A 16,811-nucleotide genomic window follows, 5' to 3' on the forward strand; every position below is an offset into this window, starting at 1 on the left:
TGTGTTATAAAGGAATTACAAAGGATGCAGATGAAGAGATGCACAGGGTAAGGAATGCAGGAAGGGGCGCAGGGTCTCCGTGCTTTCCCTGGACTTGCTGTCCTCCAGGAACCTCCACATGTTCAGTTATCCAGAAGCTCCTGAATTTTGTTTTTCTTGTATCCTCCTGACTTTATTGGAACCTTGCTGTTTAAGAGGCAGCATTTATATTAAAAACAACTGCTTTGACTTTCTGTGGCAGGCAGTGAAGCTCTTCACTGGTTGGAATCTTTAATTGCATGCCCCAAATGAATCATTTTAATGGCATTTTGGGGGACATGGATTCTATACACAGGGTGATTTGAAATGTCTTCCAGATTCCAGTGTTGAAGTAGATGACCACAAAATGAGAGCAATGCTCACAATACACTACAGATTCCATTTGACAAATATAATGTCCAAATGATGGCTGATGAAGCTTATCAACGATATGGCTTTTCTGTTTTGTTTTGTTTTGTTTTGTTTTTGAGACAGGGTCTGGCTCTGTCACCCAGGCTAGAGTGCAGTGGTACGATCTCAGCTCTCTGCAACCTGTGCCTCCTGGGCTCAAGTGATCCTTCCACCTCAGCCTCCTGAGTAGCTGGGATTACAGGCATGCACCACCATGACCTGCTAATTTTTGTATTTTTAGTGGAGACAGGGTTTCTCCATGTTTCCCAGACTGGTCTCAAACTCCTGAGTTCAAGTCATCCATGCACCTTGGCCACCCAAAGTATTGGGATTACAGACGTGAGCCACCATGCCCAGCCCCTCTACAAAATGTTATTTTAAATATTTAACTTTTTATTGTGGTAAAAAAATTGCATAAAATGTACCTTCTTGTCTATTTTTAAATATACAGTTTAGTAGTGTTAAGTATATTCACAAAGTTGTGAAACCAATCTCCACTACTTTTTCACCTTGCAAAATGGAAACTCTATACCCGTTAACCAATAACTATTCTCCTCTCCTCCCAGCCCCTGGTAACCACTTTCTGTTTCAATGAATGTAACTACCCTAAGTACCTCACATAAGTGGAATCATGCAGTATTTGTCTTTTGGGGACTCGTTAGTAATATTCTTTTAACAATAAAACCAGTTTCTCAACTGTACATCGCTTCAGCAGAGAAGTAGCAGCAGACGTTACTACCTCATCATAACAGCTCATTTTTGCTTCAGTGTGCCAGTGAGCGTGCTAAGAGCTTTATATTTAGGATCTCCATTGGTCCTCCCAACAGCTCTGAGAGACAGACACTCTAATTCTCTCTGCTTTACAGATGTGGACCTGGGACTGAGATATGCAGTAACTGACTCAATATCACACAGGTAGTAAGTGTTAAAGTCAGCATTCACACTCAGGCAGTTAGGCCCCTGAGCCTGTGTTCTTCCCTGCAAGACCACACTGCTACTCATCACTGTCGGTAATTTGCCTGGGATGCAATGCCATTCTCTTCCAGACAGGACAGACATTTCTCAGATGAGAACGCCAGTAAAGCTAACATCCAATTTGCAGTATCTTCAAAGCAGTTGCCCTAAGAACAAGGCTTACCCAGGTTTCTGCAAGGAAGCTTCATGCATTAGCATAGCAGATGCTCTGTGTCCGTTGCACCTGAGCTCACTTCTACGTTGGCAGAGGTCAATTTCTGAGCACCTGGCAACTTCTCTCTCAGCAGCCCTGCCTGGGTTTTTCTCAGGTGCCCAAGTTATGCCAGCTTGCCCAGCCAGCATTTTAGGCATCTGGGACTGCTGGGGACATATAAGACCCTCAGGGTGTGGGTAGGGGGACAAATGCCCTAGCTACTCAGGGCATGACTCCTCTCTTTCCTCCTTCCCCACTGTCATCCGTCCCTTTCCCCATGCCCTCATGTGTATTTCCTGGGTTGACTCAGCAAACTGTCTTCTATGTCTTTGTCTCAGGTGCACTAGAGAACACCACCTGAGACAATCAGCAAACATGAAAGTGGAACTGCAATACCGGCTACTCCTCAGATTGTTGTTGTTGTTGCTATTTTTAACAGAACTGCATCCTCAGACCAGATGTTTGTTGGCGTGTCCAGGGATGTCCAGTCTTGACAGTGGGGCATTGGGCAAACACAAATCTGAGCTAAACACCTAATTCCCCATAGCATGAAAATACTGGAATTCAAAGAAAACTGGCCAGCCTTGTTCAACAGCCCCCTGGTACATAGAACAGATACTGTGTCATTTTGAACAACAAACGGCATAAATTAAATTTGAACCGAAGTGTATGTGTAATTGTTGGCTCTTTACAGAATAAATGAAATGCAAGCTGAGCAAAACTAAAAGGCAAATCATTTTCTCTCTTTCTGAAGAAGCCACCTGTGGATCTCTGTTCATTGGTACTAAGCCTCACCCTCGGAGCACCATAAGTGCTTAGACAATGGGTCTCCATGTATTTCCCATTTATTCTACCACCGAGATAAATGAGGCATTCAAGAGGAAACAAAGCAATAAATGCATGTTACAAATCAATTTCATCAGAGACATTTTACTTCATCAAAAAAAGAAATAACTACATCGGACTCATTAGAAAATGAGTAAAACACCATTTTGTCACAGTTTTAAGCAGCTGGTTCTGGTTTCAATGATTAAGTGGAAATTAATCAATCATAAACAATCAAGCAAATACCCTGTTGGACATTTAACTGTAGATAAGCAGTTGTCTACAGCTAACCTTACAGAAAGATGGCCCCCAAAACTTGACATAGTGTGAGAGGGAAGGTGTTTTCATGTTTCAGGAGTCCAGTTCATAAACTACACTCAACACATGAAGCCTGACTCAAGAAACTCGCAAGCAAAGATCAACCACTCAAACCAAATGCAATAAAGTGATTCTGTAATGAAAAGTAGTGGTTTCAATTTCTCAAAAAAGTTTGATTCAAGGGGACATGTGAATAGGAATGAAGACAAAGAAAATTAAAATGCAGGATGGTTCTAAGTGATAAAGAACCTTTTTTTTTAAAAAAAAAGAAAAAGTGTCAAAATTAGATGGAAAATTACCACACCATCATTTGCACTGAGAAATTTCCCTTAATCTCCTACTACCATGACAGTAATGAAAGAAAAAGAATGATGGAAGAATAGGATTAATCAAAAGGTAAGATCAAAATAAATAATTATTTCTTTCCTTAAAAAAAAAAAAGATACGGAGGAAGCTTTAAGAAAGAAGAGAGTAGAGAGCCAGAAATTTCTTAATTTAGTTTGGAATGTTTCCATTGGAATGAAGTCAGAAATACTCATTGTGTTTGTCTACATTCTTATCTATCTCTAGGTGTGTCAGTCTTTTCTATTTTTAGAATAGGAGACTCTTAAGGATGAAAATCGTGATTTATTTATATGTAATGGAATAACATTTGGTGGATAAATCTAGAAACAATTGTCTTTGCACTAATTAGAAGAGTTATTAATTTTTTTGCCTTCAGATACATAGTGCTGTGTAATTATTGAGTGAGCCTGTTTAAGAATATGGATGGTCCGAACACCTCCCAACTAGAAAGGGCACCATCCCCAGGCCTGAATGACACTTTGAGGTGTTACTGCCAGTGAGTGAAAATATCTGACCTGTCAGTGTTGCAGGAGAGTCCAATAGAACTTTTTACTCTGCATAGCCATTAGGGAACAAACCATCCTATAAAGGACAGGAGTGTTGATTTTTGACTACGAACATTTAAAATCTTTGACCTTTATAAAAGAAAAAACAACGTGAAAATGCTTGAATGCTTACGTACATTATGTGGTATATAATTAAACCTTTTTGGGTGTAAAAGTATTATTTCAGCTCACAAACATGTTTTGTGTTCAAGATAGTGCATGAAGTCTTAGACATACAGAAATGGGATTAAGGGTTTTTCTCAATGAGCTTACGCGCTGATGATGGAGTAGCTATATCAATTTTTTACAGAAAAAGGTAAAACAAAGACATAGATGTAAACTGTAATCTGTATGTTAAAGTAAAGACACAAAGAGATGTCTAGAATGACTTCTGGGTTTCTGGTCCAACTTACTGTGTAGACCGTGGAGCTGTTTGCTGTGATGGGAATGACAATGTACCCCCAAGAATGAGCACTAAGTGGGTGATGACGAGCTCACTTGTGAGTTCTAGAGATGATGATGAAGATGATGTGGGATGTATGGCCCCAGGAGTGGCCTTAACATTGACTTATCAAGAAAGTCATTGACATGAGCATGCATTTTTGGCATCTAGCTTATTGTTATAAAAATGAAACAAGGCTGGGCGTGGTGACTCACACCTGTAATCCCAACAGTTTGGGAGGCCGAGGTTGGTGGGTCACCTGAGATCAGGAGTTTGAGACCAGCCTGGCCAACATGGTAAAACCCTGTCTCTACTAAAAAAAAATTTTAAAATTAGCTGGTGTTGGTGGCACATGCTGTAATCCCAGCTACTCCTGAAGCAGGAGAATTGCTTGAACCCGGGAGGCGGAAGTTGCAGTGAGCTGCGATCACGCCATTGCACTCCAGCCTGGGTGACAGATCAAGACTCTGTCTCAGAAAAAAAAAAAAAACAGAAAAAAAAAGAAAAGAAACAAAATCTTTTATATGCCACACACAAACGTTCACACATTACTCATGTCGCAGGGGACTTTGTATGTGTCCTTCAGTGCATGTGGCTGTTTGTCTCCTCAGAGTAGGAAGCAGCTGTTCTAACTTCCGTCTTCGCTGAAGGTTGTCATCTCCTCTGTGGTGAGAGCTCTGCAGAGTCACCGCTTCTTTGACCACATTCAGATTGCTGCCAGGGCTAAAGTCACAGCTTACTTCTTCAGCTCTCTACCAAATTGTATTTTCCTTGACCTGTTTCTTGCACATCTTTTAATGTTTCTTGTCCTCCAAGCTAACAATGCAATAAAAATTAGTCTTTTGTTAACAAGCACCACAATACTTCTCTTCTCAGAAGCCAAAGGACCTGCCTCAGCAACAGGGCTCTCACCTGCACTTGGTATGTTTAGAGTTAGGAGTTCCCAGTCCACTGCCTTCTTGCCTCTGGAGAGGGCGAAATGGTGGGTATTGTCCTGGCACTTCCCAATTTCAGTCATTTCACAAGTCTGAAGTGTTCAAGCGCCTCAACTTGCAAAAACCATGGTTTTATAACATGTGAATCCTGAATTTTGTGTTTTTACTAAAGGCAAGCATCTTCAACTATAAAAGTTTTATTTTATTTATTTATTTATTTTTTACCTCAGCTTCTGCCAAGAAGTTCTTGAAACGACGATTCTTGTGCCATAATAAACCTGGAAAAACAGCAAATAGATACTACACTAGTTTCATATTATGAAGAGATTTGTATGTGCTGTTCAGGAGGCTGAACTATATTTAGAAGGCAAAGAAAAGCCCTAGCAGGTTTCAGATAGAGAACGACAGAGATCTTCCTCTTTCCCTTGCTCGCCTCTTCCCAGGAGAAAAGAAGTCAGTGTAACACATTTCCCTCTGAGAACGAAGCACTGTTTTCTGGCCTCCACTGTTTCTCTGAAAGTGGCTTCTCTGTGCCTTTAGTTTTTCTAGGAGTTGAGACAAAGACCTCTCCAGAGGACAGTGAGATTAGCCCCGAATGGGAGCCCTTTTGCTTTGTCTACACCAGATCCATCCCTGAGCGCACTGTGATCAGCCACTTCTCTATGGTTTTCTGATATTTTCACTTCCTGCTTGCCTCCCTTCTCCTCCACAGTGGACATATGATGTCTTATTCTTTCCACTCAGCTCAACTATGTCCCTTTGGGGAGAATCAACACTTTTCTCATCTGATTTGTCATATAATAGATTAGATATCTCCATTATAGTTCCTATCATACAGTGCTGTGATTAGTGTACGTAACCATCACATGGCCAGGGAGACCTACTCTAGGTATCCCCAGAAACCAGCAAAGAACATGACACTTCTTGGCCTCAGCATGTACCTGTTGAATAGGAGGAACTAATTGAATTAAATAAGGATAACTTGGCTGGCATTTTTCTTCCTTTGAACATTAAAACTACTTGTGGGAAAAGGTAATATTATCAGCATCCTCAAACCAGAAGAGATGACAGACAATGAAACATGACAAAAGCATATTCCAAATATTACAATTGCAGCATTGGTTCTCCCTACAATACCAAATGATATGTAGTAAAAAGACTTAATCCAGGGAGGAATCAGGATTTACACAAAGCAAATATTGGGAAAAGGAGTGACTTAAACAACAATGAAGAAAAAGAAAAGAATTGTCTGCATGCTACCATTCACCCCAGTTCAGGGCCTATCTTTTCCCAAAATTTGTTTTTTAGTTTTTGAATGGGGTTCTTTACCACACAGATCACCACACTTGGTCAGGCCTGGCCCTCACTCTGATCTCAGACATGACACCTCTTGGCCAAGCTGGGACCAGCAGAGTGATTAGTTTGGTTGGTGTACATCTGTTCCACTTCATTCAATTCCCTGTGTTTGATGATTTTTTTTCTGCATCTTCCTAAAATGCATGTTTTCTTTTTTTCCAAGACAGAGTCTTGCTCTTATCACCCAGATGAGAATGCAGTGGCGGGATGTCGGCTCATTGCAACCTCCGCGTCCTGGGTTCAAGTGATTCTCCTGCCTCAGCCTCCTGAGAAGTTGGGATTATCGGTGTGCACTACCACGCCCAGCTAATTTTTGTATTTTTAGTAGAGAAGGGGTTTCACTATGTTGACCAGGCTGGTCTCAAACTCCTGACCTCAAGTGATCCGCCTGCCTCAGCCTCCCAAAATACTAGAATTAGAGGCATGAGCCACTGTGTCCAACCCTAAAATGCATTTTCTATCATTTATTCTCTGTGACTTTTGTTTATTTCCCCTTCTCTTTTGATATGTTATTGTCTATATGACACTGGCTTAATTTCGAGATGATCATTTGGAAATGTCAGCATTATCTACACATCATTTTTGGACAATATGTTCAAACACAATTATAGTAGGTTTTATCTATTACTTTATACATACTGCTTAGAAAAAATGCACATTGGTAATTTCTCAAGGAATTTAAAATTTTAAAGGCAACCATATCTTACCACTTCTATCTTAAAATAAATAATAGTAAATAATTGCATTTCATTGTGATACCAGATCTTCTAAAATGCTAAAATGTTTATATATTTGCTATATATACATAGCATATATATGTCATGTATATTGATTTGCCACATATATACTAAAAAGTCATATATATTTATGTATTTGCCACACACACGTGTGTGTGTGTGTGTGTGTGTGTGTGATTTGTCACTGCCCTCATTTGTCATTTGCCTCTTAACTATAAATGGCATACTTGGGTTACTGTTGTTTATAGTGCTTATCTTATTTAACTGATCAATATTTTCTTTACCAGCTTGCCTTTATGTGTCAGAGAAAGAGTTACCACAAACTTTAGGTTCCAGGGATCCTCACTTATATGGGCCATTTTCAAGGCTCTGGAAGGAGTCCTAGTCATGTGTTATCCTGGTCATAAATCTTCCCAAAGTCAGATACTTTAACAACATTCAGTTTCTTTTCACTTTTACTTCCCGTCCATTACACTAAACTTCATGTTAAATGATATCAGAGATTAAAGGCAGTTAGAGGTCTAACTAAGGGAAATTGAACCTAAGATACATTTAGTTTAGTAGGATGCATGTATGTGGTTTGCTGCCATTTCTGAGTACAATTTAGTTCTTTCTAGCTATGTCTCTGTAGCAGTAACTTGCAGGAATAGGTACAATATGCTGGAAATGTACAGACCTGGGAGCTAGTCTGCAAAATTGTAAGCACAGGGTTTGGTTTTCATCAATGCCTAGTCATAACAGAAATTTTCTTCCATTAATGCACAAAAATAATTCCAACTTGATAATGCAGTATGTATAATTTTGTATATGTCCATACAATAAAAGTATGTGCTATGTATTTCAATATAATAATAGAAACAATTCTGGTATTTAGAAGCAAAATATAGGCAAAAAACCCTTACCCAATACTGAAAACAGAATTCATTAAAATAAAGAGATAAATTTCAAATATAAGTGGTGAATACACCACAGAATTCTTTGATTTTCCAGTTAATAAAGAGGAGTGTAACAAACTGAAAAAAGAAATACATTTTTCACTAATTTGTCAGGAGATACAAACATCAAGAAAGATAAAATAGTACAAATAGCATAAAAAATACAACATTACAATACCTCCAGGACAGTTTGTTAAATTAGTATCACCAATTCAAAGAATGCCTTAAGGTTAGACTTTATAGAGGAGAACTTGAAATGCTCCAAGGTCTTCCACTTCATGTATGAAGAAACTTGCTAGAGGTTTTCCCAGTTCAGCCACAACACTAAAAATTTACCTGATATTATCTCTTATGAGTTGTGAAGCTGTAAGAAAGGTTTCCAGTCTATCAATTTAAAGAAAGTGCTTTGATTAACCACGACAAAAAGGACTGGTGGATCTTTTTATTTTTCTCTTTAGAAACTATTACAAAATCGGCCGGGCGCGGTGGCTCAAGCCTGTAATCCGAGCACTTTGGGAGGCCGAGAGGGGCGGATCATGAGGTCAGGAGATCAAGACCATCCTGGTTAACCCAGTGAAACCCCGTCTCTACTAAAAAATACAAAAAACTAGCCGGGCGAGGTGGCGGCGCCTGTAGTCCCAGCTACTCGGGAGGCTGAGGCAGGAGAATGGCGTAAACCCGGGAGGCGGAGCTTGCAGTGAGCTGAGATCTGGCCACTGCACTCCAGCCTGGGCCACAGAGCGAGACTCCGTCTCAAAAAAAAAAAAAAAAAAAAGAAACTATTACAAAATCATTGCCATAGGAGGAAGCAATCAAACACACAGCCCAAAAAACTAGAAAAAAATATTGTAGAGTACGCTAATAAAAATGCTATGTTATTTTTCTGGGATTTTGTGATGTCTATGGTATTTATCAGCTTTTATTTTCTCATTCTAAGCAGATATCCAGTTTTGTTTCTAATTTTGCATTTATGTTTTTACATTACTTCATTTAATGAAAGTTCTAAAATTGATTAAGCTTGGTTCCCACAAAATCTGTATCCAACCCTTGTTTGAGGCTTAGAGAATTCTTGATTATAAACATAATTCATTTTCTGTATTCAAAAAATTTAATCTCGAGGTCAGGTGCAGTGTCTCATGCCTGTAATCCCAGTATTTTGGGAGGCCAAGGTAGGAGGATTGCTTGAGGCTGGGAGTTCAAGACCAGCCTGGGCAGCACAGGGAGAATCGGTCTCTACGAAAAATTTAAAAAATTAGCCAAGCATGGTGGCATCTGCCTGCAGTTCCACCTACTCAGGAGGCTGAGGAGAGATGATCGTCTGAGCCCAGGAGGTTGAGACTGTGGCGAGCTGTGATTGTGCCACTTCACTCCAACCTGGGTATAAAAAAAAAAAGAAGAAGAAAGAAAGAAAAAGAAGTATTTAATCTATCTGGAATTTATTTTAGATTATGGTATAGGGTGGGAAATTCATCCTATGTTTTCAAAGCAGACCAACTGTTTCAGCACCATTGTTAAGTAACATACATATTTTCTCATGGTTAATAAAGATCACTTTAGCATATATTAAGTCTTAAGTATGCTTGAAATCCTCCTAGGATTTCATTGTTGTTTCATTGTTCTATCTATTCCAGTACCATTGTTTTAACTGGTTATATTTTGATAATATATTTTGAAAACCATTAGTGCAAATCTCTTCTCATTCTTAGTTTTCAAAAATTTAATTATTACAATATGTTTATTTTTCTAGTTGAAATTTGGAATCACTGTTACAAGTTATTTTTTTTAAAAACTCACTGAAATTCTGACAACTTGTAATTAATTTAGCAGAACTGATATCTTAACAATACTGAGTCTTATCTGCAGCACCATTTTTTCGTAGTTGTTTATGTCCTTTGGAAAATGTTAGTGCTTTCTAATGGATTTTAGGCGTTCCTAATTAAGTGTATGTCTAGGCAGTTGATATTAGTTGTTAGAAAACTGTTTTAAAATTAATGTCTGTATGATTTGTAAATGGCCATTTTATTGAACTTTCCTATTTAAAGAAATCAACTGCAAACATTGATACTTCTTTATTTGTGTATTTTGAAACTAATTTAGCTTTTCCCATTATATTGGCCAAGATTCACAAAATAGTAGTAACTGTTTACACCAAGTGTTTGTGATTTCCAATGGCATACACCTGAGAGAGAGGCAGAGAGATCCATTTTGATATGTATGTATTTATCTATGTATATATGAAATGTTGAAGGAATATTCTTTCTAGTTTCCTTAAATACTCTGTCAAACTTGGTTGTTAAACTAAATTAGATACCTTTGGAGGATATCTATTGATACTATCTTTTAAAAATCATTTGTATCTATTACATTAATAGATTTCTTTATACTCCTTGATTCCAATAATAAACTCTAGTATGGGGGAAATTTGTTGCTCTTTTAATACATCTGGGTTGATGATTTTATTTAGGATTTTTTAATTCTCTATAATCATAAGTGAAATTTAGCTATAGTTTTCTTTCATTGTGATAATTTTATCAGGTTTTGGTATGAGGTTAAAATAAACTGGGAAGATTTCCATCTTTATTCTCTGGGACATTTTAAATTGCAAAAGAAATCTATAATTTCAGAGTCTAAAATAACATCCATAAAATCATCTGGTTTTGGCAAATTTGAAGGGATAATTATCATCTTTTTCAATTTTATTCATGGTAGATCTTCTACATTTTGAGCCAATTTTGGTTATTTATATATTCCAGGCAGACAATCTATTTCATCAAGATATTCTCACTCAGTTGCATAAAGTTTTATAGAGAAGTAGCTCCCAATGTTTTGTTCTTACCTCCTATCAGTTAAAAATGCTTGAGTAGGCACCCCAATTTACTTATTTAATAATTGCATGTATTTACTACTAGACTCGTGGGTTACATAAAATATAAAATACTCTTGTAAATAGAAGAATTTTAAAGATAAGATAAAGATGAAATAAACTAGAAATAATTTATGTTTAGTTCAATCATGAAATAAAAAACTTGTTGCTTCTCTAAAAATAGTCTTAATATTAATATTTTAGTAAGAATTATGTCATTAAATAGGTTTTATTTTTTTAAATCTTGGTTTAATAATTTGTGACATAGTGATCAAAGATATTTTTCTAAATTCAATTTCTTTTGGTATTTGTTTTAAAAAGTTAACCCTAGCTCTAAAGATACCTCACAAATACACACAGGTTCAAATTGGAAAAAGTGAGTGCTTCATTGTCAGTCTTACTAAGTCATTATATGCATTCTTTTCAGTTCCATTTACTAATCATGTAGATATTGGTTGAAATATTAGAAAATATTTGCTTTTCCTGATGTCAATCAGAAGCTGTTGAATTTTTAAATTTTTAACAAGTGAATTTAAACACCACTGGGACTGTACACAGGTTACAAAGCAAGTTATATATTTTGTGGTCCTGTTTTTAGAGTAGGCAGATTTAAGAAATTTTGTAAATGACAAACATTGTTTTCAGCAGCAAAATCACATAATGATGGGAACATTTCCAAACAATTATTCTCAAAATGCTGTCTCCATTGCAGAAGTTTGTTTAAAAAGCCAGTTTTAGTTTTTTTTCTATTTCCTTGTAAAAGCATATCACTTTTACCTTTGAGTGGCAGTTTGTGCTAATATTTTTTCAGTGTTGGCTGGGTTGATACAACTGATGGCCATTTACCATCACAGAAATGATCAGCTAATTTGGGACGCTTGTCTCTATAAAGGACACATACATGACTCACCAATAGCTTAAATCAGTAAACAAATTAAAATAGCTTAAAATTTTTCTTCAAATTTGAATCCCAGACATCCTGCAAGAGGAAATGAAATTCTATGTATTCTTCATTGATTTTTTTAGGTAGCCATCTTATAATTGTTATCAGAAGTTTACAAGTTTGCAAAGATGTAATTTGTGGAATTTGGTAACCACAGACATTAAAAAAAAAACGTAAATCCCATCATATTCAATGACATTCCAACACCATGGCAATTTGACACCCACACTGTCCATTCTTAAAAATATATGTATCAGATTTTATCTAACAATGGGAAATTGTACTTTATCCCTTTTTCTTCCTGGACTTTTATTCCTATCCCACTTCAAGCCCCCCTTCCCAAGAATGTATTTAGTATATATTTATTTTTGAAACTCTGTTAATCATCAATATTTTCTATGACTAAAATATGCATATAAATTGAAAGATTAATTTTTTAATTACCTGTGAACATAAGGCTCTAAGTGTTAATTGCCTCTTAGAGAGAGCTATCATTGTGACTGTTAGTAGTACATAATTAGTCAAAACAACGTAACTACATTACAGATTTTCATAGATAATCATTAAACAACAATTTTTAAATTATCAAAAAGAAAGCTCTTAATGAGATTAATGGTGTCAGGTTATTTTCATTTGCCCCTAGATAAATATTGTTCATTATTTGAATGAGACAGCACTCCCATCAGTTCTGTTCATCTATTTTATGTTTCTAGATGTGAGCCCTGAGAAACCTTGGTCATATAAATAGACAGAAATGGAAGTTCTGTTGCTGCCCAATGTGTTTACCTACTTCTGGGTTATTTGCGGAGAAGTTACCAACTGATGAAATTAGTTCTAGGCCGGGCACGATGGGTCACTCTTGTAATCCCAGCACTTTTTGAGGCCGACGCGGGCGGATCACGAGGTCAGGAGACTGAGACCACGGTGAAACCCTGTCTCTACTAAAAATACAGAAAATTAGCCGGGCGTGGTGGCGGGCGCCTGTAGTCCCAGCTACTCGGAGAGGCTGGGGCAGGAGAATGGCGTGAACCCGGGAGGCGAGCTAATAGTCTATCTTTTGACAATTCTAACTCATTCTTCAATTGTGACAAAAGCAAAGAATGAATGCGCTCCCCAGTGGTTAGAGTTTGTTTGCTAAGGCTTCGTTGAGATTTATCAAGGGATTGTTATATGAGTCAGCCTTTTCTGTGTAATCAACCAACAAAATCTCAGTGGCATGTAAGAAAAAAAGCAGTTTTTTTCTCTCTAGCTAGTATGCAGGTGAACTGGGGCAAACCTGGGTTCGGCTGCAAGTCAGTTCCAGCCTGTTCCGTGTGTCTCACTCTGGGGTCCAGGATGAAGTTGCAGTGGCTCCCTGAGGCGTACACTCCTTGTGTCAGGGATCAAAGCACACGGTACATCTTTAAAGCCTACACTTCTTAGAATGAGCACATGGCCACTGGCCAAAGAAAGTCAGAGACCATGCCCAGCATCAATGGGCCGATGAATATTCTTATCATGGATATGTGAGATGGAGGAGTGAATGTTTGCGGAATAATCTAATCTAACACACCTATTAGCTGTTATTCTTGTTGTATATATTGTCTTGCTTTGAATCTAGTTTTCACTTAGCAATAACTTGTTCAGATCAATATATGAAAAAGAATTGGCAGATTAAGAGGAGAGATGAGAAAGGTTTCTGAGATGCTAGTAGTGTTTCTTTTATGTTTTTATCTGTGTGGTGAATACACAGAAGAGTTCACCTAGTGATAATTCGGTGAACTGTACATTCATAACCTGTGGACTCGTTCTGTATGTTATACTCCAAATAAAAGCTTATTCTTAAAAAGGGGTTAAGAAAATCAAATTACTTTTTACATCAAAAATTTTCTAATGGAATATCTTTGTAATGATCCCTTTTACCTTATCAAATGCTTTAAATTTGTATTTTTATATATTTAGAACTAATAATGGAACCAATTTATTGAAAGTTATAGCTTTAGAGCATTCAATTTATGGAAAATGTCTGCTTTGAAACCTAATTAGCAAAGCTTTTTCTCATTTTGAAATCTATCAACTAATGGAGATTTAGTTTGCATCAGAAAATCACTCGCTGCATTTTTCAATTCAAATAAATGTCAGTGTTTATTTACACATATTATAAATAACATGTACATAAATGTGAATATTTCAAGGAATGTGATGAAAACACTGCAAAATAAATTATGGAGCACATTTTGCAGTGCAGTTTACTAAAGGTGATTAAGATTTAAATTGTGTAGATTCAACATAATGAAATTATCCACTTTACAAGTTAAAAAGCAAGAGTAAATCTGTACTGTTTCTTATATCGTAATTTCTAATAAAAAATGTAATATATAGATAAAGTGACATTATTACGAAGAGAGAAATAGCATAAAAACATGATATTTATTATATGTGTGTGCATCTTATGTATTGAATTTTGGTATTTGGCTTTTTGGAATAGTTAACTAAAAATAATATCTAAAAATCCAAAAATTGCTTCCTTAATTTTGTTTGCATTATTGGCAGACATTTTCTGTAATCAATGAAAGGTGTTACACACTGCTAAAAAATAACTATTCTAGCAGCTATTACGCAACATAAAATGTTTAGTAACAGGTAGAAAATGTAAACAATTTAGAGAATGAACAAAATATTTTTAAGATCTGACTTGATAAAATATATTTTAACCAATAATTGAATAATACCTACCAAATCTAAAAAAAAAATTACTATCATTTGAAACATTTGGACCTCAGATCCTTTTTTTTTTAAGACGGAGTCTCGCTCTGTCGCCCAGGCTGGAGTGCAGTGGCGCGATCTCGGCTCACTGCAAGCTCCGCCTCCCGGGTTCACGCCACTCAGGCTTCCGGAGTAGCTGGGACTACAGATGCCCACCACCTCGCCCGGCTAGTTTTTTTGTATTTTTTTAGTAGAGACGGGGTTTCACCGTGTTAGCCAGGATGGTCTCGATCTCCTGACCTCGTGATCCACCCGTCTCGGCCTCCCAAAGTGCTGGGATTACAGGCTTGCGCCACCGCGCCCGGTCCCCAGATACTTTTAAAGCAAATGGTATCACCAATCTGCACTGCTTGTTCCTTGAAGATGTTTTTCTTCCCAGTCAATGTCACACCCTTGGGAGGAGAACTGAAAGTAGCTGAAGAAAACAGCTTACATTTAAATGAGAAAAAAAGACGGTTATTTTTGGCATCAGTGTGTTTTACCAATGCCCCCTTTGCTTTGCGGGTGCAAACTCTCCCTCGGAGAGCAATGCACTTTCTGCCAATCCTTTGGAGAAGTAAAAGGAGAGGTTGAAAAAGACAACTGCCATTCATTCCCCTCTTGGAAATGTCAGGTTTCAGGATGATCCTCCAAGGTAAAAAGACTGCTTTGAACACACCTCTGTATCTTTAAAAAGAAATATGTATAAGAGAGTGAAATACTAGAAACTTGTGGACTTTTATTGATCCGTGGATTAATCATAAAAGGAAGGCTCCAAGAAAACAATATTCCCAGAAGTCCCTTAGTTTGGTTCTCTGGAGGCACCTCACATTATGGGGCCAGATACCACTATGGTAAAATCTAGGAGCAGTGAGGTGTAAATCTTTCGTGGTGATCAGTGATGCTGTTCACTGAACCTTTCTAGGCTCTCTACCTGCCAGGCTCTGCGGGGCCAAGGGACTGCACTGTAAAGAAAAACAGTAGCATTCTGGAGTGGCTGGTTTCCCACAACAGTCTCACAAATTCAACTTTCTTTTTTAAAATGGGAAAAGGTTTACTTTGAAAGATGAGCTAAGGGAAAAGAGAGCCCACATTTTAGAAGGGAAGAGTATATACTAAAGTTGTGTCATGTATATTGAAGCTAGCCACGTTGTATGCTCTTGGTTCTTTAGTTTGTTGGGACATATATACTGAGCTAAATAGAATTCAGAATAGATTATTTAAAATAATAGAATGTTTAAAATTAGCCAGGCATAGTGGCACACACCTGTAATCCCAGCTACCTGGGAAGCTGAGGCAGGAGAATCGCTTGAATCCGGGAGGCAGAGGTTGCCTCTGCCTTTTTAAAGAGCCTTCATTTAGCCCAGCTTGAAGATCATTTGTCCAGGGGGGAAAACATTCTTTTAAATTGTTTGACAAAACACAGCTAGCAAATCTCCGCGGAAAATATATTCCTGATAATTCCTCATCTCATTTCAGAGAATTGTAAACATTCTTTTTTTTTTTTTAGATGAAGTCTCACTCTGTCGCCCGGGCTGGAGTGCAGTGGTGTGATCTCAGCTCACTGCAACCTCTGCCTCCCGGATTCAAGTGATTCTCCTGCCTCAGCTTCCCAAGTAGCTGGGATTACAGGTGTGTGCCACCATGCCTGGCTAATTTTAAACATTCTATTATTTTAAATAATCTATTCTGAATTCTATTTAGCTCAGTATATATGTCCCAACAAACTAAAGAACCAAGAGCATAAACATCAACTCCTCAGGATGGTGAAACCCCACCCTTCCCTCCTCTACAAGGAAAACACAGGCCTGGCCTAGGAACTGAGTAGGGGTCCACTGTGAAACAGTAGTTTCAGTATCCGGACAGATTATTTTCCATTTTTAAAATAAAAAACATAAAAATAAGTGTCCCAATATTTTATTTGCATACCATTCTTGCATAGATCATCCCTTAGGATGCACCAACATCATTTCAGAAAAAAAAACTAAGAGAATATTGTCTTCCACATTCTCATTAAATTTCCTTTTAATCTGTGGTTCAACATTATTGTTCCTAATTTTAGTTATTTATGGTTTTGCTTTGGTTTTCTTAACCAAACTTGGTGGTTTTTTGTTTTTTTTGTTTTTGTTTTTGTTTTTTGAGATGGAGTCTCACTCTGTTGCCCAGGCTGGAGTGCAGTGGCACGAACTCGGCTCACTGCAACCTCCGCCTCCTGGGTTCAAGTGATTCTCCTGCCTCAGCCTCCC

Source organism: Colobus angolensis, unplaced genomic scaffold, assembly GCF_000951035.1.
Source record: "Colobus angolensis palliatus isolate OR3802 unplaced genomic scaffold, Cang.pa_1.0 Scaffold6, whole genome shotgun sequence".
Lineage (NCBI taxonomy): Eukaryota > Metazoa > Chordata > Mammalia > Primates > Cercopithecidae > Colobus > Colobus angolensis.